The sequence below is a fragment of the Oncorhynchus tshawytscha genome, linkage group LG08, assembly GCF_018296145.1.
Source record: "Oncorhynchus tshawytscha isolate Ot180627B linkage group LG08, Otsh_v2.0, whole genome shotgun sequence".
Taxonomy (NCBI): domain Eukaryota; kingdom Metazoa; phylum Chordata; class Actinopteri; order Salmoniformes; family Salmonidae; genus Oncorhynchus; species Oncorhynchus tshawytscha.
In genome coordinates, this window is record NC_056436.1 from 23466544 (window position 1) to 23490300 (window position 23757).

Sequence of the window (23757 nt, forward strand, 5' to 3'; positions counted from 1 at the left end):
TCGTAGTATGATAGTGTGGTGTCTGTGGGTTGACCCGCTGTCTCGTCATCCGTTAGGCAGTCAGAGTGTGGTGTTTGGGGGCCAGCCAGGAAGTTTCAGACATCACAGCCTTCTCCATCGTGGAGGTGGATAAGCCATCACTGTCAACCTCAACGTACGAGACCACATCAAACACGAGTGGGAAGGCACATGGCTGTGCCATCTCAATCCCCTGCTCTCCCTCTCACTTCTCTACCTTTCAGCATTCCCTCTATATACCGTCTAGTTTTCTGTCTTTTGTTCTCCTTTCTCATGCACTCTGTCTCCCTCCCTCTCTCTTCGTGGATCCCACTCCCTCCCAGTAATAAAGTCTTTACAGTGGGGCAAAAAAGTATTTAGTCAGCCACCAATTGTGCAAGTTCTCCCACTTAAAAAGACGAGAGAGGCCTGTAATTTTCATCATAGGTACACTTCAACTATGACAGACAAAATGAGAAAAAAAATCCAGAAAATCACATTAGTGGATTGATTATTTTTTAAATCTGTAGATTTACTAAAGGAGCCTGCTCTTCAACACATAGCGAACCTCCGAGTGCAGGAGGATGTCAGGATAGTCTAGTGCTACCAGAATCACCCTCCCTTTCTCTCCCACCTCCATACCTCTTTTACGGGTTCACATTCTCCTTCTTTTTGTCTTTCAGTTGAGAGGTGTGTGATGTGATTCTCCCTTTCTGCCTCCCTCATCACCCCTCCCCATTGTATAATTACAGCTTCATGTTTTAAAGATCAGCCGAGCGCTGACAGGGAGTTTTCGCTCTCCTTCTCCCAGGGCTGCGGAAGCACAACGTTTGCTTTCTGGTCACGGTGTGGCCCAATCTGCCCTTCGGCACGCGCCTCGACCGGCGCCAGCCCTTTGTGGAGCAGACAGGCCTGGCCTACGTGAGTGGCTGCGAGGTGCAGGGCATGCTGGACGACAAGGACCGCGTCATCGAGGAAGGTAGGCTGGTACACACGTGGACATCTGTACACACACAGGCGTACACACACAAAGAAGTGCATGCATATACATACATTTCCCACCGTCACACACAGACACCCACACCCCGCCTAGACACACTCTCAAACTCATGTCACACACCATTCTCCTCATCCTCCTCCGACCCCTTAACCTCCAGCCCTTGAGGTCTAGTGGGGTTGTCATGGTGACACTCAGAGACCTGACCTGTTCTCGTTAACGTTCCATTAACCTTAGGGAAACCCATCACACCTGAATGCCTCTCAGTGTTTTATTTATTTGATTTTACTGTGGTAGAAGGGCATGACGGGCATCTCTAGACTCCAGAATACCTTGACAGCCATAGTCTCAAATTCATCCTATTGAAGCTGTGACTGGGCTTGCCATGGTTATGGCAAATCCCACCGTACCTTCTCCGCTATGTAATCTGGTTTCCGAGTTGGTCATGGTTGCACCTCAGCCACGCTCAATGTCCTAAACGATATCATAACCGCCATTGATAAAAGACATTACTGTGCAGCCTTCTTCATCGACCTGGCCAAGGCTTTCGACTCTGTCAATCACCGCATTCTTATCGGCAGACTCAACAGCCTTGTTTCTCAAATGACTGCCTCGCCTGGTTCACCAACTACTTCTCAGATAGAGTTCAGTGTGTCAAATCGGAGGGCCTGTTGTCTGGACCTCTTGCAGTCTCTATGGGGGTGCCACAGGGTTCAATTCTCGGGCTGACTCTTTTCTCTGTATATATCAACGATGTCGCTCTTGCTGCTGGTGATTCTCTGATCCACCTCTACGCAGACGACACCATTCTGTATACTTCTGGCCCTTCAATGCCATACAACTCTCCTTCCGTTGCCTCCAACTGCTCTTAAATGCAAGTAAAACTAAATGCATGCTTTTCAACCAATCGCTGCCCGCGCCCGTCTAGCACCACTACTCTGGACGGTTCTGACTTAGAATATGTGGACAACTACAAATACCTAGGTGTCTGGTTAGACTGTAAACTCTCCACAGCCTATCTGTAAATAGCCCACCCAAATACCTCATTCCTATATTGTTATTTATTTATTTTGCTCCTTTGCACCCCAGTATCTCTACTTACACATATATCACTCCAGTGTTAATGCTAAATTGTAATAATTTCACCACTATGGCCTATTTATTGCCTTACCCCCCACTACATTTGCACACACTGTATTTAGACTTTTCTATTGTGTTATTGACTGTACGTTTGTTTATCCCATGTGTAACTCTTGTTTGTGTCTCACTGCTTTGCTTTATCTTGGCCATTTCACAGTTTGAAATTTGAGAACTTGGTCTCAACTGGCCTACCTAGTTAAATAAAGCTCAAATAAAAAAATTATATCCCCTGTGGTTTGGCTTTCAAATGAGACTTTCAGTCATGATACCGCTCAATGTGGATCCCAAGGTCAGTTTTGCATTTCCCCTGTCATTGAAGGTGGGTTAGCTGGTCCTAGATCTGTAGGTGGGTTAGCTGGTCCTAGATCTGTATGAGTTAGCTGGTCCTACTGTAGATCTGTATGGGTTAGCTGGTAGGGGGTCAGCTGGTCCTAGATCTGTATGGGTTAGCTGGTCCTATATCGGTAGGTGGGTTAGCAAGTCTTAGATCTGTAGGGGGGTCAGCTGGTCCTAGATCTGTATGGGTTAGCTGGTCGTAGATCGGTAGGTGGGTTAGCAAGTCTTAGCTCGTTAGGGGGTTCAGCTGGTCCTAGATCTGTATGGGTTAGCTGGTCCTAGATCTGTAGGTGGTTTAGCTGGTCCTTGATTTGTAGGTGGGTTAGCTGGTCCTAAATATGTTGGTGGGTTAGCTGGTCCTGGATCTGTAGGTGGGTTAGCTGGTTCTAGATCTGTAAGTGGGTTAGCTGGTCCTACATCTTTAGGGGGGCTAGCTGGTCCTAGATCTGCACAGGCAACTTGTACCTAGAATCTTCCTCTTCCACCAGCAGAGCTCAGAGACGTTTATTGGCATGGATATAATATCAGGTTAACCTCCAGACATGGTACACTAAGTGTTCCTTCCCCCTATGTGAACATGTGGCAGTGTGTACCTCTACCAAAGCACTATGTCCCCTCGCTTCTCCTCTCCATATTCCCACTTTATTAAAAATGTAGCGAGTGGTACTAACTGGACCAGGGTGTATGTAGTAATGAATCTAACTCTGTTGTCTAGCGCTGTTTAAACTTTGATGCCCACAGGGCCGAGCCAGAGACGATCATGTCACCTGTATCGCCAGGCGCTTTGTGTGAAGTGGCACCATCATTTCGATGTATTTATTCATCCTCCATTTACTCAGCAACCCCATTGAGATTTAAAAGCTATTATATAAGGTTTTCTTTTGGCCTGGCCAAACTTGTTATAAGCTGTGAAACTAGATAAAGTAAAGCTGGAATGAGCTCAAAGAAACAAACACCTCAATCTGATTTTGGCTACTTTTCTCTACTGGTTACCTGCCTGGCTACCTGCATGCCTGACTATCTGCCTGGCTACCTACCCAGCTGCCTTGCTACCTGCCAACCTCAATCGCACCACACTCGTTTTAGCAGAGCAGATTTAAAGGAAATGCATGGGACAGGAGCCACCTGGCTTGAGTTTCACCACCAGGGCACTGCACAATGGCATCATGCGAGAACCCCATTTTAAATGTTTGTGAAACGCGAGACTCACACACAGGTGCTTCAGAGGCTTCCAATGGGAATCAGTCTAACGCTTCTGGCCTGTGTGTGTGAGAGGCATGAGAATGTAATGCGTCTTGGTGCTGAGATGGGAGATGCGTTGTCTGGACCAGGATTTGAGAGCTTAGCTGTCTTGGGGACCAGGGAAGATGCCCTAGGATTTATGAAATTAGAGGCATACAATGTCTTCTAAAATGGGCTGGCTTTTGGGGGGGAGATCTGGCCAATGTAGCTAATGTTTCTCTCATTTATTTTGTCTCTCTTGCTCCCTCTTTTGCACTCCTCTATCACTCTCTGTATGTTCGTGTCCTTGGTTGTTACATAAGCAATGAACATTCCCAGGCTCATATACCCACCACACATCTGTAGTATCTACTAGTGGTCTATTGGGTAGTATACACTATTCTTGAGAATGAATTCAACCTCATTGTATTTATATTCTGCCGTTAGTTGAATTGCATGTCACACGATCACTAACGGACATAATCCTTTTGACACGTACATTTGGATAAGCACGCTTTCTTCATGTTGGTGCTAGCAAGCAGGCTAGGTAGTGCTATATAACAAATAACATTATTTGTCACATACACATGGTTAGCAGATGTTAATGCAAGGGTAGCGAAATGCTTGTGCTTCTAGTTCCGACCATGCAGTAATATCTAACAAGTAATCAAACAATTTCACCACAACTACCTTATACACACAAGTATAAAGGAATGAATATGAATATGTACATAGAAATATATATGGATGAGCGATGGCAGAATGACATAGGCAAGATCCAGTAGATGGTATAGAGTACAGTATATACATATGAGATGAGTAATGTAGGGTATGTAAACATTATATAAAGTGGCATTGTTTAAAGTGACAAGTGATACATTTATTACATCCAATTTTTAATTATTAAAGTGGCTAGAGATTTGAGTCAGTATGTTGGCAGCAGCAACTGCCAACATACTGGAGATGTTGTTTCCTACCATCACCATTTAGGGGCAGCCCGTCAGGAAATCCAGAACCCAGTTGCACAGGGCGGGGTCGAGACCCAGGGTCTCGAGCTTAATGATGAGTGTGGAGGGTACTATGGTGTTAAATGCTGAGCTGCAGTTGATGAACAGCATTCTTACATAGGTATTCCTTTTGTCCATATCCCAGTCCAGGGCAGTGTGCAGTGTGATTTTTTTATTTATTTTTTATTTACCTTTATTTAACTAGGCAAATCAGTTAAGAACTCTTCTCATTTTCAATGACGGCCTAGGAACAGTGGGTTAACTGCCTGTTCAGGGGCAGAACGACAGATTTGTACCTTGTCAGCTCAGGGATTTGAACTTGCAACCTTTCGGTTACTAGTCCAACGTTCTAACCATTGCGTCGTCTGTGGACCTATTGGGGCGGTATGCACATTGGAGTGAGTCTAGGGTGTCAGGTAGGGTGGAGGTGATATGGTCCTTGACTTGTCTCTAAAAGCACTTCGTGATGACTGAAGTGACTGCTACAGGGTGATAGTCATTTAGCTTAGTTACCTTAGCTTTCTTGGGAACAGGAACAATGGTGGCCATCTTGAAGCATGTGGGAACAGCAGACTGGGATAAGGATTGATTGAATATGTCCATAAACACACCAGCCAGCTGGTGTGTGCATGCTCTGAGGACGCGGCTAGGGATGCCGCCTGGGCCGGCAGCCTTGCGAGGGTTAAAACCTGTTAAAGATAGGGCTGATTTACTGCCCCCTTTGGGGTGATTGGGTGCCCATAGTAAACAGAAAAAAAATCTGTCAAAAATTGCTAATATATGCATATAAAAAATATTATTGAATAGAAAACACTCTAAAGCTTCTAAAACCGTTTAAATTATGTCTCTATGTAAAGCAGAACTCTCAGGGCACTCATTCTCCCAAACTCTCTCTTGTCATCATAAAAGTTGGCCCAACTTTGACGTCATCGCCCCCACCCTTCCCAAGCACTTACAGTCCTGGGAACAGTTTCTATCTCTTAGGCGCGATGTCTGCTTTCAATGGGGCTTCTCATTGTGAGAATCGCGCGCTCACGAGGGTTTTGGCGGGCCGAAACCTTTCGGTCACGCGAGAAAACAGGCTACTCTCATGCGCGCTCTGCTCGGGTGATGTCTTTGTTCCAAGATTGATTAAACGACTCGTGTGTTTCTCTTCGTCCTGAGAATTGCTGTGAAGCTAGATAACATGCTAACGCTGTGTTCTGAACATAGTTTGACAAGTTTAGTCGACATTTAATATGTAATTTCGACGTTTTGGTGCGCACCCACTTGACTTTTTGGCTGCATTTCAACCGAAATGTGTCGTGTTTGATCACCGAAAGACACAGACTTCCAAACTAAAGCTGTTTTTGGTAAGTATAAACCCTTCCAGGTCTACTGATGGAAGAACAGCAAAGGTAAGGGAATATTTATGTGTTTATTATGGGTTTCTGTGGACTCCGAAGTAGAGGAGCCAAAATGCTCATTCCTGAGCGCCGACTCATATTATAGCCTAGTGAACGAAATCTGTAACGTTAAAAATAAAAGTAACACAGCGATTGCATTTAGAAGAAGTGTATCTTTCTATACATATGTAGAACATGCATATTTAGTCTAAGTTTATGTTGTGTATTCCATGTTAGCTGACGGCATATGCTGGAGCTATCGTCATTTCTCCGGACATTTGAGTAGCATTTTTTTGAACATGCCGTCATTGTAAACAGATTTATGGATATATATAGCATATTATTGAAAAAAACATAAATGTACTGTGTAACATGTTATATTACTGTCATCTGATGAAGATTTCAAAAGGTTAGTGAAATTATTTTTATTTTAATCCTGCGTTTGGTGATTGCATATTTTGTGGAATTTGGCTATGGAAATTAGCTTGGTCTTCGGTGTGTCTTCGGTGGTGGTTTGACATAAATATGTGCTATGTTTTCGCCGTAAAACATTTTAGAAATCTGACTTGCTGGCTAGATAAACAAGTTGTTTAACTTTCATTTGAGCTATTGGACTTGTTAATGTGTGGAGGTAAAATATTTTTAAGAATATTTTTTGCGTTCCATGCGCCACATTCCAGCTGACGGGGAGGGCTGGTTCCCAATTGGGACTCAAGACCCTCAACAGGTTTTAACACGTTTAAATGTTTTACTCACGTTGGCTGCAGTGAAGGAGAGCCTGCATGTTTTTGTAGCGGACTGTGTTGGTGGCACTGTATTGTCCTCAAAGCGAGCAAAGAAGTTGTTTAGTTTGTCTGTGAGCAAAACTTTGTGGTCCGCGATGGGGCTGGTTTTCTTTTTGTAATCCCTGATTGACTTTAGACCCTGCAACATAACTCTCTTGTCTGAGCCGTTGATTTGCGACTCTACTTTGTCTCTATACTGATGCTTAGCTTGTTTGATTGCCTTGCTGAGGGAATAGCTACACTGTTTGTATTCTGTCCTGTTCCCGGTTGCCTTGCCCTGATTTAAAAGCAGTGGTTCGCGCTTTCAGTTTTGCGTGAATGCTGCCATCAATCCACGGTTTCTGGTTGGAAGGTTTTAATAGTCGCTGTGGGTACAACATTACTGATGCACTTGCTAATAAACTCGCTCACCGAATCAGCGTATTCATCAATGTTATTGTCCAACGCTATGCGGAACAGATCCCAGTCCACATGATCGAAGTAATCTTGAAACAGGGAATCCGATTGGTCGGACCAGCGTTGAACAGACCTGAGCACGGGCGTTTCCTGTTTTAGTTTCTGTCTATAGGCTGGGAGCAACAGAATGGAGTCGTGGTCAGATTTTCCGAAAGGAGGGTGTGGGAGGGCTTTGTATGCATCGCGGAAGTTAGAATAACAATGATCCAAAGTTTTGCCAGTCCGGGTCGTGCATTCGATATGCTGATAACATTTAGGGATCCTTGTTTTCAGATTAGCCTTGTTAAAATCCCCAGCTACAATAAATGCAGCCTCAGGATATGTGGTTTCCAGTTTACATAGAGTCCAATGAAGTTCTTTCAGGGCCGTCGATGTGTCTGCTTATGGTGGGATATACACGACTTACACGATTATAATCAAAGAGAATTCTCTTGGTAGATAATGCGGTCGGCATTTGATTGTAAGGAATTCTAGGTCAGATGAACAAAGGACTTGAGTTCCTGTATGTTGTTATGAACACACCACGTCTCGTTAATCATAAGGCATACACCCCCGCCCTTCTTACCAGAGAAATGTTTGTTTCTGTTGCCGCGATGCGTGAAGAACCAGGTGGCTGTTCTGATTCTGATAACGTATCCCGAGTGAGCCATGTTTCCATGAAATAAAGAATGTTACAATCTCTGATGTCTTTCTGGAAGGCAACCCTTGCTCGGATTTCGTCTACCTTGTTGTCACGAGACTCGACATTGGCGAGTAGTATGTTCAGGAGCGCTGCGCGATATACCCGTCTACGGAGCATGACCCAAAGACCCCTTCTGCGGCGCCGTTGTTTTGGGTCGCCGGCTGGGATCTGATCCATTGTCCTGGGTGGTGGACCAAACAGAGGATCCGCTTCGGGAAAGTCGTATTCCTGGTCGTAATGTTAGTAATTTGACGTTGCTCTTATATCCAATAGTTCCTCCCGGCTGTGTGTAATAAAACTTAAGATTTCCTGGGGTAACAGTGTAAGAAATAATACATTAAAAAAACTAAATACTGCATAGTTTCCTGAGAATGCGAAGCGAGGGGGCCATCTCTGTCGGCGCCGTAAGTGTATCAACAGCCAATCCAGTAGGGGCTGAAAACTATAGTGTGCTTCGATTTGGTCAATCACAACATGATGTCGCAGAGTATTGAATTAAGTTCAGCTTATTCCAGCTTTGGTCCTTCCCTGTTCAAGTCCCTCACCCATGCTCGCATCGCCCAATGGTCGCATCGCCCAACTGTCCCCCTGCCCACTTTGCGTGCTTCATGAATTCACTTCCGTTGTTTCATCACCCCCAATGTTCTATGTGGATCTCTTGTGGAAACGTAGCATAACAGATTCTGCTTTGCATTCCCCCCAAACCATATAACACTGGCTGACTGTAGATACCGAGAGATTATATACACGGAGTGTGTAAAACCCCTTACTAATATTGAATTGCACCCCCTTTTGCCCTCAGAAAAGCCTCAATTCGTCGGGGCATAGACTACAAGGTGTTATAAGCATTCCAAAGGGGTGCTGGCCCATGCTTCCCGCAGATGTGTCAAATTGGCTAGATGTCCTTTTGGGAGGTGAACCATTCTTGATATCAACGGGAAACTGTTAAGTGTGAAAATCCCAGCTATTTTGCTGGCACCTACTACCATAACCTGTTCAAAGGCACTTTGACAACAATATTTTGATTTGCACATTCACCCTCTGAATGGCACACACATACAATCCATGTCTCAAGGCTTGAAAATCCTTCATAAAAAACGGTCTCCTCCCCTTCATCTACGCTGATTTGAAGTGGATTTAACAGGTGATATCAATAAGGGATCATAGCATTCACCTGGTCAGTCTGTCAGGGCAGGTGTTCCTAATGTCTTGTACAGTCGGTGTAAGTAGTTCTTAAAACATGCTTTAAAAAATAATTGAATGAGGACTAAAATCAATAGCTTCAAATATTAAAATAAATATTAAAATTAACAATCGTGTCATATTTTTGTTGAATACACTTTTTATCTACTTTCCTATTCCTGCTGGAAATGAAGAGGTACAATTTTTGCCTTTGCAATCTTTACCATAGTGTACTACAATCCTTGACCAGGACGTTCAGAGTGTGGCTGAACCCTAACCAGTACCAGTAGGACATGACCGACAGCATCCAGAACGGCACTGAGGACCCCTATGAGTCCTTCAACATCATAATGAGACTCAAACCCAAGGAGAACAACTTCAAGGCTAGTGGGGGGACTGTATTACTGCACATTAAACATGACCCAGTTTGGTATTTACACTCCCTCTCGCTATATCCCTACCTCCATCCCTTCTTCCTTTTCATACTACCTCTCACCTTCCACCCATCCTTTGTTTCCTTCCTCTTTCCCTTCCCTCATTCCTCCCTTTATTTGAGCACAGCCCCCAGGCTTCGATTTTCCCTACTCCACCCCACCCCTGGGTGATCAATCACTGACTGGTCCCGCTGGGTCCATCTCTGGAGGCATGCCTGTAGTACGATGCACATTCTGTTAGATCTGGTTGCGCTACCAGAGGAGGCTGCTGCTGGTAGAGATGGCTAAGAGCGCCAGTTATCGTGGAAATTTAAATGTAGCCACTAATCTTGGTTTTATTTTTTGTTTCTCAAGTGTTTTAACCCCTTTAAAGAGCTTGAAAGAATGTGTGTTTTACATGTTGAGTGTAATTTCAGACCCTTGCCGTCGATTTCATGTGCAAACAAGCTAGGGCTGCACAATTTATTGAATGTACATTGGAATTGCATTGAGTGTACAAAACATATACATTGAGTGTCCAAAACATTAGGAACACTTTCTTTTTTTTGCTTTCAGAACAGCCTCAATTCATCAGGGCGTGGACTCTACAAGTTCCACAAGGCTGACTCCATTGCTTCCCACAGTTGTCATGTTGGCTGGATGTCCCTTGGTTGGTGGACCATTCTTGATACACATGGGAAACTGTTGAGAATGGAAAACCCCCTGCAGCATTCTTGACACACTCAAACCAGTGCACCTGGCACCTACTACTACACCCCGTTCAAAGGCACTTCAATCTTTTGTTTTGCCCATTCACCCTCTGAATGGCACACACACACAATCCATGTCTCAATTGTCTCAAGGCTTAAAAATCCTGCTTTAACCTGTCTCCTCCCCTTCATCTACACTGATTGAAGTGGATTTAACAGGTTACATCAGTAAGGGATCATAGCTTTCACCTTGTCAGTCTGTCATGGAAAAAGCAGGTTTTTCCTAATGTTTTGTACATTTGCTCTATGTGAAATATCCATATCGCAAGAGATCCATTATTTTTGCGATATTTTAAAACATGTGTAACGTCCGTTTTCATAGTTTATTCCTCTTGCCGTCTCTCTGCCTTTCTCCTACAGGCTGCTTCCCAATGCACACCAAGTCCCGCCCCCTGTCACTCATTCAAGCATGGCAGCGGTTATCACTGTAAATTCACTCTGCATACAATACATGTACAGTCAACTGTAAACAAGAACGATTCTACTTTCCACTTTGCTTCATAATATAAATCAATGTTTTCTTTATTATACTATTATTTTATCTTGCTATCTGCAAAATGCGTGTTAGTCTTAGCAAGCTGCACATGTCCAAGAATGTTTGCATTAGCCACTAATGCTAACTAGCTAACTGAGAGGGCAAATCTGGCTAGCAAACTGTGTAGGTTGATGAGGGTGGAAAAAACAATTTAATCAATTTTAAAATAAGGCTGTAACGTAACAAAATGTGGAAAAAGTCAAGGGGTCTGAATACTTTCCGAATGCACTGTATATATCATCATGTCTGTGGACCATTGAGTGGCTGCTGCCAACACACTGACTCAACTCCAGCCACTTTAATAATGGGAATTGATGGGAAATGATGTAAAATATATCACTAGCCACTTTAAACAATGCTACCTAATATAATGTTTACATACCCTACATTATTCATCACATATGTATACGTATATACTTTACTCTATATCATCTACTGCATCTTTATGTAATACATGTATCACTAGCCACTTTAACTATGCCACTTGTTTACATACTCATCTCATATGTATATACTGTACTCAATACCATCTACTGTTTCTTGCCTATGCCGCTCTGTACCATCACTCATTCATATATCTTTATGTACATATTCTTTATCCCCTTACACTTGTGTCTATAAGGTAGTAGTTTTGGAATTGTTAGCTAGATTACTTGTTGGTTATTACTGCATTGTCGGAACTAGAAGCATTTCGCTACACTCGCATTAACATCTGCTAACCATGTGTATGTGACAAATAAAATTTGATTTGATTTTGTTTGTACTATGGCATGTTCTGAATCAGAGAGGAATAACTAAGCATATTCTAAAGTTGTTGACCTAATATAACACCTATTCAATTCTAGCTGTTGTGCCCCGGGAAACACAGACCAACATTTTGGTTCCTACCCTGTCACAACAAACTCCTCCCTGGCTTTTTAATCTGTTGTTATGCCAAACACTGTATTTCAACTATATCATTAGAATAATCATTCTATTTCTATTTTTCCACAGATCACCCAAGTGGTGATCGCAGTAAAAAACACACAATTAGATGTTTTCCCATATTGTGCAGTCCTAACACAAGCTCCTTACTGTCATTAAAATGACATCAATGCTTGAAGAAATATGTTTTGTTTTACATTTCACAAAATTAAATGAAAAGGAAGATGTTGCTCAAGAATTTGACACACAGGAAGGATATCACATAGTTCAACCGAACCTGCTATACCTTGACCTGTGAACCCCCCCAGCCTAGTGTCTGCCTATAGACATGTTGTTTCCTACCAGCCCTGATCACTTAGCTTCAGTGTTTTATTTCCCATATATATATATATATAAATAAACAAATACAGATTGATACTTGGAGTCAAAGTATCGAAATATTGTTGAAAACAGCTCTTGTTTTGCTTCTCAAGCTTTCAACATGTTCCTTAACATTCTCTAACCATGAGTGATAACTGTGTGTGTTTCAACAGAAATACCATCCAGTTTACACCAACTCAGATTGAGGCCATCCATGCTGGGATGCAGCCTGAACCCACTATGGTAAGATGTTATGTTATGTTTATCTCTTGTCTGCTACTTACATTTTTATGCTAATACAATAAACTGAACTCATACTGGCCATAGAACCATTGACGATATTGATTTTCATTATTTAAGATGTGGTCAAGATCAAACATCTTGTCTGGTAAAAAAACATTTAAATGTTTTTTGACTACTCATATCTAGCCACTTGAGTAAACCAAGGCACTAGACGGACAGCATTAAAAGTTTGAGCCACAGCTGAAGTCTCCTATCCATTGGCTCATTAGTTATACTGTGCTTTTCAATCACTCATAGCCCAGAGTGGGTTGTTGGCTACCTATAAAAGGTGTATTACTGGCCCTGGCTTCTTGAAGAGCTGAGGATTTGTAAATACTCTTTCTGACGCAGGGGACTGGCTAGGACCTTCCCTCAGACACTAGTAATGTGGAGTTATTTAGCATTCCATTCCTCCTCACTCCTGCAGATCTCAGTCAGGCCCTCTTAGTGAATTACTGCCCTGAAAGCCCCTCCACTAAATTAAATGGTGACGATGGAGCGCGCACACACACACACACACACACACAACTGCCTCGCAAACACACAGCCTCTCATCCACAGAAACACGCACATTCAGTAACACACACACAGCTGCCTTGCTTTGATGAAGCTCATTCCTGGCCTGGTGACTCGTAGCTGGCAGAGGGATCTGTCTGTTATTTATTGGGTGACTGCTGGGGAGTAAATATGGCAGCATGGCTATCAGCACAGTCGTAAAACAACTCTACACACACACACAAACCACTCACTGGCATGTGTCAGGACAATCGTTAGCAGCCAAGGCAGCCTCCCAGTCCCAGGCTTCTCCTATCGTCTTGAGCTGTTTATGTGTTATTCTGTGTTTGGGTCTGTAGTGTATAAAGTGGACTGGCTTTTGAGACTTACCTGAGGTGTGACGTGGCTAAATGAATATACCATCAAGTAAACTCCATTCCAAGTTTTAGCCTCCACTAGTCTGTGAGCAACTTCTGCCCTGGAAAGGCACTGATGAAAATGGAAATAAAAATAGTTTGAGTCTTTCCAACTTGTGTAGTGGTGTTTTTTCTAGACCACACCCAATGATCCCAACAGCCTTAACTAGACCCAATGACCCCTCAGCCTTAACTAGACCCAATGACCCCTCAGCCTTAACTAGACCCAATGACTCCCACAGCCTTAACCCCAACAGCCTTAACTAGACCCAATGACCCCTACAGACTTAACTAGACCCAATGACCCCTACAGACTTAACTAGACCCAATGACCCCTACAGACTTAACTAGACCCAAGACAGCCTTAAATGACCCAATGACCCCGACAGCCTTAACTAGACCCAATGACCCCAACAGCCTTAACTAGACCCAATGACCCCTAGACAGACTTAACTAATGACCCCAACAGCCTTAACTAGACCCAATGACCCCTACAGACTTAACTAGACCCAATGACCCCTACAGACTTAACTAGACCCAATGACCCCTACAGACTTAACAGCCTTAACTAGACCCAATGACCCCGACAGCCTTAACTAGACCCAATGACCCCGACAGCCTTAACTAGACCCAATGACCCCTACAGCCTTAACTAGACCCAATGACCCCTACAGCCTTAACTAGACCCAATGACCTCTACAGCCTTAACTAGACTCAATGACCCCTACAGCCTTAACTAGACCCAATGACCCCTACAGCCTTAACTAGACCCAATGATCTCTCCAGCATTAATTGCTGGTGACACTGCTGGTGATTTATTTAGAATTCAAGTCACACTTAACCAGCATGGCTACCACATTCACAGCAATACACCATCCCTTCTGGTTTGCGCTTAGTGGAACTATAATTTGTTTTGACCCAACACACCTCCAGGCTGTGTAACGCTATTTGACCAAGAAGGAGTATGCTTTATCAGATGATCTGGCCTCTACAATCACCCGATCTCAACCCAATTGAGATGGTTTGGGATGAGTTGGACCGCAGAGTGAAGGAAAAGCAGCCAACAAGTGCTCAGCATATGTGGGAACTCCTTCAAGGCTTTTGGAAAAGCATTCCAGGAGAAGCTGGTTGAGAGAATACCAAGAGTGTGCAAAGTTGTCATTAAGGTAAAGGGTGGCTACTTTGAAAAATCTAAAATATATTCTTACACTTTTTTGGTTACTGCATTATTCCATGTTTTATTTCATAGTTCTGATGTCTTGAAGAAAATAGTAAAACAAAGAAAAACCCTTGAATGACTAGGTATGTCCGAAACCTTTGACTGGAACTGTATATACAAAGGTATGTGGACACCCCTTCAAATTAGTGGGTTTGGCTATTTCAGCCACTCCCGTCGCTGACAGGTGTATAACTCCATAGCCAAACATTGGCAGTAGAATGGCCTTACTGAAGATCTCAGTGACTTTCATTGTGGCACCGTAATAGGATGCCACCTTTCCAACAAGTCAGTGCGTCAAATTTCTGCCTCGCCAGAGCTGCCACGGTCAACTGTAAGTGATGATATTGTGAAGTGAAAACGTCTAGCAGCAACGACGGCTCAGCCGGGAAGTGGTAGCAAGCTCACAGAATGGGACCGCCGGGTGCTGATGCACGTAGCACAAATATTGTCCTCGGCTGCAACACTCACTACCGAGTTCCAAACTGCCTCTGGAAGCAATGTCAGCACAAGAACTGTACGTTGGGAGCTTCATGAAATGGGTTTCCATGGCCAAGCAGCTGCACACAAGCCTAAGATCGCCATGCGCAATGACAGGCGTCGGCTGGAGTGGTATGAAGCTCGCCGCCATTGGACTCTGAAGTAGTGGAAACGCGTTCTCTGGAGTGATGAATAATTTTTTACCATTTGGTAGTCCGACAGACGAATCTGGGTTTGGCAGATGCCGGGATAACACTACCTGCCCCAATGCATAGTGCCAACTGTAAAGTTTGGTGGAGGAGTAATAATTGTTCTGGTGCTGTTTTACATGGTTCGGGGTAGGCCCCTTAGTTCCAATGAAGGGAAATCTTTGAATTGGAACGCCGACTGCAAGCCAGGCATAATCACCCAACCTCACTAATGCTGTTGGTGCTGAATGGAGGCAAGTCCCCGCAACAAAGTTCCAACATCTAGGGGTAAGCCTTTCCAGAGGAGTGGAGGCTGTCATAGCAGCAAAGGGGGACTAACTCCAAATTGTATTGCCCATGATTTTGGAATGATATGTTAAAAATATGTAGAGTTATATAATATAACTTGTGCTATTTTTTTCATGACTTTATGAACCACCTCAAATGTGTTATTTATTATTGTCAGTCTGCGTTAAAGACCAAAATAGACCCCTTGGTCTAAAATAGTTCCAACTTCATTAAATATTTATTCAGTGCTCATGCAGCAGCCGTTTTCACTAGCTCTGATCTTGCTGTCAGAATAACTAACTATAGCTTTGAGACCCAGGCTATATAAGTACAAATCTCAGTTAACACAGAACCAAAGGCTTGCGTAAGTGGTCAGATGCTTGATTAAGTTCTTGGTCCATAAGTGTTAAGAGAAGAGAGAGAACGAGGATCGGAAACGGAACGAAGAACTCCACACTTTCTCTTTGCAAGTTACGGTCTATGGGCCAAATTTCCCCTCCCATCCGCAAATTCTAAAGATACGTGCAAAATCATGATTTGTGCATATAACCAGTGATGGAAAAACCCAAGAACCGGAGCTAATGCCGCCTGTTATCTCCCGCATCCCGCATCTACGGTACCATTTATGAAGTCTGTCAATGAGAGATTATATCAGTATGAATAGCCTCAGGCCATACATCAGAGCAGGAGCCTCAAGGAGTCTGCAGATATGTATTCTTTAGCCACTGCTAACCATCTTAGCTCAAAGAATGTCAATGGAAACCACAACAAATAGGCCTAGTGATACAAAATATACAGTACATGGGCAGATTCAGTTGTGTTGATTAAATGGGCACATATTGCTGTAAAAACCTTGATTCTGGCCCTACCTACCCTTAGCTCACTGAAGGATTCAGATATGGTCATCTTCTGTTTAAAAACAGACCAGTTTTCTCCTGTTTCGTGCCGACTGAACACAGGCCATTGTTGCGTAGAGCAGAGCCAGTGAGAATGGCGTGAGTTTGAAGTATGAGGAGTGGATGTGACGGCTCTGGAATAGCACAACTGCATTCTGCAGATCAGCTAAAGCTAGCTACAGTACCAGGACGAGAGGCTGTCTACAACATGCACGCTGACTGAATCAACATTCACCCCTTTCTTCCTTCCTTCCGGACCAATGACGAGGAAGGAGAAACCTGGGGAAACTAATTAACACTGTACTGTATAGGCAATAGGATGAACAATTATCTTTTCTCAATGGTCAACCAAGGGTAGTTTACAGTGACATTAATATACATTACATTGCCTTTTAATAAATAAATAAAACATTATATAAACCTCCCCCTTAATTAGATATTGAAATACTGTGTAAATGAAGGACAGAGGTATATAGAGCGCTTTTGTGGAAGTTGAAAGCACTTTATGACTAAATGGGTCAGTTCTGTCTCTGTCTCTTTGGCAGTCTCCTGGGACGGGAGAGCAGTGGGCTGCTTTTGTGACGAGGGAAACAAGTTCACCACTTTTTAATTTGATCGTCATCAACAGGTGTAGTTCTGTTTACGAATCATCTGCTGTGAGGCTTAGCAAGAGACCTATTTAAGAGTTAAAGTTTCACTCTGACACACGCGCACACAGCACAACAGTGTCTGGGTGACATGGATGATAGCATGGCCAGGTGCCACTGCCACCCACAAATCGTCTTTCTGGTTTGTTGTGGTGGCACACCGGGATGCCTGACTACACAAAAGATGGCTCGGTTTTCTGTATTGTTGTCTTTTTTTTGTTGGAAAGCAAACTATTGTGTTTATTTTACACTCTTTGTTTGACAATGTAATTTGTGAGCTTTGTATTCATTCAATATCAAACATTGCAACAAGTGTAGGTAACTTATGTCTTGTTTAAAAATATGGAAATTAAATATTTTTTTGTATGTGAATATTTTAAGCCATTGAAACTGACAACTTTATATTGACCAATGCAGCTCCAATTCCTGTTATACCTTGTCAATGTTATTACATGTATTAGAGAAGACTGCAATTTGGTCCTTCTGGCTATTAGCTTCCATCGTCTCAGCAACCAAAACTATTAATAGCCAGCTTTGAGTTTGGGTTCTTAAACTTTAGATTTGATTATTCACTTCAATCCTACTGGCTTGTTGCTTGCAGCTGATACTGATTTGTGCATGAAGGGTTTGAAACTATTTTCCCTAGACTGTGATGTCACAGGTTTAGGCTTCAGTTCTCCTCGCAACATTAACATTTCTCCTCGGAATGACTTGATATGACCCTCAGATCACGACACTGATCTTATCTGGCTATGGACAGGCAGGCAATGTTCAGGGAAGGTTGAGGCTATTATCATCGTAGGAATATGGCATAACAGTGTTTGTATAGGGTGGTTGTTACTAGTTTGATACTGTACCAGGCCTCCAGGTACGATGAGAGAATGGTTGGTTGTTGGAATGAGTTCCAGGAATATAACCACTCTTCTATGGTCCAATTCAACTGACTGAAAGGGACCTGATACTGTTTGCTTTCTCAAGGTAAACTATGGATGGATGTGGTATATGGTGTGTTCTGGTATGGGCGTGTGCACGACGTACTGGCCAGGAGGCTGGAGCTGCTCAGAGACGTGGGCAGTCTGCAAGAGAGTCTGGACCTACACCTGTGAGACCGACAGACACTTCTACCTCTACCAGGTCAGTACAGGAGGGGGTGTTTGGGGATAATAGATGTGAATGTGTGTGACATTAGACTAAAGGTAAGGCATTTTCCAGATGAATTAGTCATTCCTGATATCCCGACCTGCAAAATTTGGTAATAAAATGTGTCACTAAAATAAAAATGAAAGGGGGTGAGATGCTGCCGATCTCATCCCAGTGCAATAAGTGTCAGTATCTTCCTTCCGCTTCAAATCCGCTTCAATGGCAAATACCAAAATATTATACCATATCCTCCATTTATTTCTGTCACCTAATTACCAAAAGAAATGCCACAACAGACAGTTCTGGATCAAGTCAAATGTTATTGGTCACATACACATGGTTAGCAGATGTTAATGCTAGTGTAGTGAAATGCTTGTGCTTCTAGTTCCGACCATGCAGTAATATTTAACAAGTAATCTAACAATTTCACAACAACTACCTTATACACACAAGTGTAAAGGAAAAAGGAATGAATAAGAATATGTATATATAAATATATGGATGCGCGATGGCCGTGCGGCATAGGCAAGATGCTGTAGATGGTATAGAGTACAGTATATACCCTACATTACTCATCTCATATGTATGTAAACATGATATAAAGTGGCATTGTTTAAAGTGACTAGTGAGAGCTAGTGGCTAGAGATTTGAGTCAGTATGTTGGCAGCAGCCACTCAATTTTAGGGATGGATGTTTAACAGTCTGATGGCCTTGAGATAGAAGCTGTTTTTTTAGTCCCTCGGTCCCAGCTTTGATGCACCTGTACTGACCTCGCCTTCTGGATGATAGCGGGGTGAACAGGCAGTGGCTCAAGGTGGTTGATGACCGTGATGATCTTTTTGGCCTTCCTGTGACATCGGGTGGTGTAGGTGGCCTGGAGGGCAGGTAGTTTGCCCCCGGTGATGCGTTGTGCAGACCTCACTACCCTCTGGAGAGCCTTACGGTTGTGGGCGGAGCAGTTGCCGTACCAGGCGGTGATACAGCCCGACAGGATGCATCTCGATTGTGGCAGCATGCATCAGCAGAAAGGCCCAGAATAGACAACAGAGCCTTTTTAACAAAGAGGAGACAACCCAAGGCAACTGTCATCTTAAGAGGACCTGAGAGAGCTCATAAAATAGCCCAGATCTAAAATCAAGAAGAGTGGAGTGGATATCTCACTGAGGCGGCATCCTGTCAGTAAGAGGAGACTGGAAGACACAGCAGGGAGGCTGGCAGTAGGGTGTAGAGGGGATACAGAAGAGGGAAGCTGGCAGTGGGGTGTAGAGGGGAGAGTAGGGTTGAATATTGTATTTGACAAATGTTCAGTTTAAAACATATGTAAATATGTCTGTATTTGGTAAGAGCTTTGATCGTCATTAAAATTCAAGCCTGATGCTACCTGAGCCTGATGACCTATACATTAGACATTTTATGAGCCCTACATTAAAGACCTTTAATGAGCCCGAGCCCAAGCCCAAAAAAGCCCAAATGATTGCGCCGTTATCCAATACATAGCCTATCATATATAAGCTACCGCATAATACACACGACATAAAAGCCCATAGATGTAGCTATGCTCTCTTGGGTAAATAAATTAAACTAGCTCCAGTAGGTTAATCTTTTTGTATGGACTGTATTACTGTCCTTTATTGTATTATACTGAATTATATGGACTGGAATTACACACCTCATTCAAACCATGAAGCTGGGAAAGAATGTGATGCTAGTGTAGGACATGCGGAAAACAAAGTTACAATTATAGATTTGCGAATTTGAGTTTAAATGAAATCATTTTAGTTGTCCTCATGTTCATCATTGTAAAGACATGCTTGAATAATATAGGACTAGAATAAGATGCAGACGGCTGTCATTTCTCTTCACGGATATTGAATGTTTATGAACAAATAACTGCTATAGCTATTTAAGGAGAGAGGCCAGCGGAGCGCAAGTGTGTATTGCGCAAGAGACAGAGGCTATAAGTAGAGGCTAATGCATAAACCATCATTCATTAGCTAAATATAAGACTAATACTGCATTGAATGTATTACCTGAAAGAGGTAGGCTAGGACATCTATCTACACATCAGTGTACAAAACATTAAGGAAACCTGCTCTTTCCATGACAGAGACTGACAAGGTGAATCCAGGTGAAAGCAATGATCCCTTATTATGTCACTTGTTAAATTCACTTCAATCAATGTAGATGAAGGGGAGGAGACCGGTTAAATAATTATTTTTAAGCCTTGAGACATGTATTGTGTATGTATGCCATTCTCAGGGTGAATGAGCAAGACAAGATTTGAGTGCCTTTGAACGGGGTATGGTAGTAGGTGTCAAGAACTGCACCGCTGTTGGGTTTTTCATGCTCAACAGTTTCCCCTGTGTATCAAGAATGGTCAACAACCCAAAGGACATCCAGGCAACTTGACACAACTGTGGGAAGCATTGGAGTCAATATGGGCCAGCATCCCTGTGGAACGCTTTCGACACCTTGTAGAGTCCATGTCCTGACGAATTGAGGCTGTTCTGAGGGCAAAAGGAGGAGGGGTGCAACTCAATATTAGGAAGGTGTTCCTAATGTTTTGTGTGTGTGTGTGTGTGCATATACAGTGGGGAGAACAAGTATTTGATACAATGCCGATTTTGCAGGTTTTCCTACTTACAAAGCATGTAGAGGTCTGTAATTTTTATCATAGGTACACTTCAACTGTGAGAGATGGAATCTAAAACAAAAATCCAGAAAATCACATTGTATGATTTTTAAGTAATTAATTAGATTTTATTGCATCTCAGTGTATACTGAACCAAAATATCAACACTTTACAAATATCTTTGTTTAGCCAACTTGGATCTATTTGCTAGCTTACAAGGTAGAACAGTTGAGAATAGTTACAGGGGGTAACTATTCTCCACTGTTCAACTGTTCTACCTTGTAAGCTAGCAAATAGATCCAGGAGGGGGATGAATGAGCCAATTGTAAACTGGGGATTATTTGGTGACTGTGATGGTTTAAGGGCCAGAATGGGAATTTAGCCAGGACACTGAGGTTAACACCCCTACTCTTACAATAAGTGCCACGGGATCTTTAATGACCTCAGAGAGTCAGGACACCCATTTAATGTCCCATCCGAAAGACAGCACCCTACATAGGGTAGTGTCCCCAATCATTGCCATGGGGCATTGGGACATTTTTTTTTAGACCAGAGGAAAGATTGCCTCCTGGCCCTCCAACACCACTTCCAGCAGCATCTGGTCTCCCATCCAGGAACTGACCAGGACCAACCCTGCTTAGCTTCAGAAGCAAGCCAGCAGTGGTATGCAGGGTGGTATGCTGCTGGCATGCTAGCCTGTCAACTTGTTCAGATGTTTAAATCAAGTTCAATATCTTATATAATTGTTTAATGCATTTGGAATATCGAGCTAAAACAAATAAATTAAATATATCATCCAGTCCTACTTTGTATGTGACGCAACTGTGTTTGTCTTTGAGTGAGAATGCACGTGTGCGGCATACCAAAAAGAGCCAGACCTGTAACATCCAGGGGGGCTGTCTGCTGCTGTCCTCTCTCTCCCCGCTGCAGGTGATGTCTCACTGGGAAGAGTACATTTCCAAGGTCAGGTCTAAGCAGGGTGAAGGCCGAAGCCATGGCCACACACTTCCCCTTCCACAAGTACTTCTCCAACGCCCCCCCAGCCTGTGTTCCACGGTCGCTCCTATGATGAGGACATGGACTTCGTTGAGGGTTGCTACCAACAACCCACATCAAGAAGAGATTTACCCAGCTGGAGGCAGGCCACACACACACACACACACACACACACACACACACACACATACACACACACACACATCACATCACATGTTTACCTAGCTAAAGGGACATACACCATGAAGATCCTCACTCTGTCAGAGATAAACATGTCACAAACAAACAGGCTCTTGAACAAACACACACATACCATATTCATCCCAGTCAGAGGTTAATTATGTCACACACACACCATGTCAGCAGTTCCGATGTTGCTCACGGGTCGTTAGCCATCTTTGTGTGTGTGGTGAAGTGGGAGTTGGAACGCTGAACACACGTGATTCTCTTTCCACAACTGATGCCATGACAGGTCTGCCCAGGCTCTCTCTCCCACTCCTACCGGAGAAGTAGCCACTGTGACATCGCACTGCATCACATTTCAACAGTTTGTTTTGTGTTTCTGTTGTGATATTAGGAGTTTGTAATATGATGGGGATATAGTGAGTTTCTTCCTTTTCATTCTTTTCCACCCTCTTTGTTAAATCTCTCTTTCACACACTCACTCACTCACTCACTCATTCCCTCTGTTTGAGTGTGTTCTGTGAGACATTGGTTGGAATTACATGGTGATTTGGTGACATGTCACCCTGTGCCCCCTCCCCTCCTCCCCTGACCCCATTGGCAGTGACACAGGACCTGCTGTCTGTCTCCCCAGATGCGGATGGAAGGTTATAGGGCCTTTCACTCACCCTGCACTCCCTACACATACATACCCTACACATAATTTACCGGACATTTGAGAAATTTACCGGACCCATATGCATTGGGTATGTAACCTGATCTGGGTGTCCACCCACCGAGCTCAGAATGACAGAAATCACATTTAGATTATGCTAATTCATATTAAAAGAACATGTGCGGCTGGCTTCCGGGTTGGATTGCGCGCTGTGTTAAGAAGCAGTGCGGCTTGGTTGGGTTGTGTAACGGAGGGCGCGTTGACTTTCAACCTTCGTCTTTCCCGAGCCCGTACGGGAGTTGTAGAGATGAGACAAGATAGTAGCTACTAAAAACAATTGGATACCACGAAAAAGGGGTAAAAAAAAACACAAATAAAACACTTTTAAAAAGGTGGGCGGGTGTTAAGGAGCGCGGTTTGGCGGGTCATGTTTTGGAGAACGCATGACTCGACCTTCGCCTTGATGGGTACTGAGTTCTTAACTTGAAATATGAAATATGCTTATTCATCATATCAGAACTGAGGGTATTGAAATCTACTGAGTGAGAAAGTTTACATTCTGTCAGAACATGTTATTGTTAGATATCAGCTATTCTATGGAGAGGAGAAGGGCGACAGTCTGGTTCAAGTCAATAGGACAGCCGTGAGTTGGGGAGGTGTAAGATAAAGTGAGAAAGAACAGGCATCACAAAAGTCCTGTCTAGAACAGAGATGTATTGGCTGTCCAGATGTGTAAGGAGGAGACTCAGCATTAGGAGGAAGGTATAAATATATGTGCTTGTGTAATTATGTCTTTGTCTTTGCAGCTGTTTGACCCAGTGGGTGAATAAACTTGGTTGGAGCATTTCGTAGTCGTCCGTTCATTTTTTACTCTCTTTATAAAGAACCTGACAGCCTCTCCCAGGCCCGTTGAGGAGTTGCAGTGATGAGACAAGATCGTAAATGGATATGACGAAATTCGGGAGAAAAAAGGGGTACATTTTTTTGAAAGACGGGAAATATTGTCATGCCCTGGTCTTAGTATTTTGTGTTTATATATTTATTTGGTCAGGC

General features: G+C 43.3%; 1 long non-coding RNA gene and 1 pseudogene across 1 annotated transcript; both read left to right on the forward strand.

The window, feature by feature from the left end:
• Positions 1-7: 7 nt before the first annotated feature.
• LOC112255772 lies at positions 8-9851 on the forward strand (annotated as a pseudogene).
• Positions 9852-12190: 2339 nt separating this feature from the next.
• On the forward strand, positions 12191-22949 carry LOC112256779. Its single transcript, XR_002954464.2, has 3 exons — positions 12191-12433; positions 18077-18232; positions 21801-22949. It is a non-coding gene; the product is annotated as an uncharacterized LOC112256779 (long non-coding RNA).
• The last annotated feature ends 808 nt before the right edge of the window (positions 22950-23757 follow it).